The sequence below is a fragment of the Tenrec ecaudatus genome, chromosome 3 (genome assembly GCF_050624435.1).
Source record: "Tenrec ecaudatus isolate mTenEca1 chromosome 3, mTenEca1.hap1, whole genome shotgun sequence".
NCBI classification, from domain to species: domain Eukaryota; kingdom Metazoa; phylum Chordata; class Mammalia; order Afrosoricida; family Tenrecidae; genus Tenrec; species Tenrec ecaudatus.
In genome coordinates, this window is record NC_134532.1 from 214802764 (window position 1) to 214804812 (window position 2049).

At 48.8% G+C, this 2049-nt stretch overlaps 1 pseudogene; it reads right to left on the reverse strand.

The window, feature by feature from the left end:
• Window positions 1-230: 230 nt before the first annotated feature.
• On the reverse strand, window positions 231-1691 carry LOC142442518 (melanoma antigen preferentially expressed in tumors pseudogene; annotated as a pseudogene).
• Between the last annotated feature and the right edge of the window lie 358 nt (window positions 1692-2049).

The window sequence follows — 2049 nt, forward strand, 5'->3', positions numbered from 1 at the left end:
TGCAACTGAGCCACCAGATTGCTAAGTAACCTGTTGGTGCTGCAGCTAGGAAGGGGTTGTGTTCGTTACCCAATGCTGCTGTAGCAGAAACACCACAAGCAGCTTGCCAGAACAGTGAGACTTTCATTCTTTCATATTCTAAGGTACCAGAAGCATGGAATCACAGAGACATTAGCCACAGGTCCATGCTAGGATTTAATATCACAACATGAAGGATCATCACATCAGACCTAAAAATGGAGGACAATTGAGTCGTATGTGATACTGGAATGATAGCGGTTCTTCACATCCTTGGAGCACCTGTCTATCTCCTGCAGGATCAGTCGTAGCTTGTCCATATACGATTCAAGAGTGTCCTGGTGGAGAATACCTGTGTTCTCCTCATAACATTCCACTGGGACCGGGAGCTCCAGGCACTGGAGATCGCACAGTGGGACGATATATCTCAGTAGCCTCTCTAAGGCAGCCATAGAAACTAGACTTCCTGAAAAGTTGAAGGATTGGAGCTTGGAACAGTGTCCCAAGGAAGGCAGAATAGAAGTGAGCTGGGAATCTGTGATCCCGCACCCACTCCAGTCCAGGAAGTGGAGTGTGGTTGAGGCTCTCATCAGCAGAACTTGAAGTAACTCAGGGTTAACCTTAGTCAGGATAACACCCCTCAAATGCAATGAGTTCAGTTGGCTGGTATTAGGGCACACGGTGAGGTAGGTCAAATCAGAGTCTGAAATCAAACAATTAGTTATCCAGAGGGTCTCCAAAGGACTTGTCAGGCACCCGAGCACCTCATCCAAGTGGCCTTCCAGGCAGTGAACAGAGAGCAGGAGGAGCTCCTGGAGCTGGTGCAGATAGAAGAACTGAGTGGTGAACTGGGCCAGTAGGTTCTCCACATCCTGATCCTCCGCCTCAGAATTAAAGAAATGCATGGTGATTCTACAGAGAATGAGTCTTCTCAGATTAACCATGCGGCCCACGTAAGGAGCAATCCTTGCCAGGATGAACAGATCCCAGGTGCAGTTGATGGTCAAGACTTGGATAAAGTCTAGTTGTACCACCTGCAGGATATTTTCAATGAGTGATAATCGGGATGGCATGTCCACAAATGCTAGGTTCTTACAGCAGAGGTGCAGTAAGCCTTTTCTCTGCTGGACCCGCTCAAAGAGGAAGGTGAGGAATTCGTCGCATTTCTTGATGCGCAGGTCTACGAGCACCTGCACAGAGCAAATCGGCTGCTTCTCACCCAACTTTGAATCTTCCATAGTTTGGCTCTTTTGCCTAAACTGGGCGTACACTGGCTCTTCTGCTACGCACACAGATGACCTAACCAATGTTCCTGCTCCTACATTCCAGGAGCTGGTATCTGTATTTTCCCGTAAATCCAGCACTTGGAGTTTCCATCTCGTGGGACGAATCTTCTTGCCAAGCAGGACATCAAGCCCATCCAGTGCAGCCCTTAAGATCTCCTGGTGAGGTTTCTCTGCCTTCAAAAAAGACCCTAGAGCAAGGGAGTGGAAGGGCCAGGCCCCCACCATTGCTGTCACTGTCTTGAAGTGTCCTCCGGTGATGGCCACCTTGAACAGGGGTGGGAAGAGGTTTATGGGCAGGCACTCCAGAGCAGCGATGGCTGAGGCTTCATCATGCAGTAGGCTCAGGATTGCAAGGTCGAAGAAGCTGGGCGGGCTCCTGATGCTCATGCTGCTCAATCTGCTCCAAAGGAATTCTGACCTGTGTCTGCTTAGAAAAGGCAGCTAAACCTCTTCAAGTTCTTTGCGGTTCCTTGGCTCCTCAGAAACCTTTATATACCTTATGGGCACATACCTCCCCTTTGTAAATGGTGGTTGAAGAGGCTGCAAAGTCATGGATCAGTAGCCAAGCTGGAGGCTTCTCCTGACTCACGTGGGTGTCATGACCATTGAGACCATGACGGACAGCTCAGATTGAACATTGCTGATTCATAGTCTGCAAGGCAAACAGATTTAGAGGGCTACAAGGATCAAGCCACATCCTTTGCACATTTTTGCTTACTCACATAATTGCTCACCTTGTAAATTC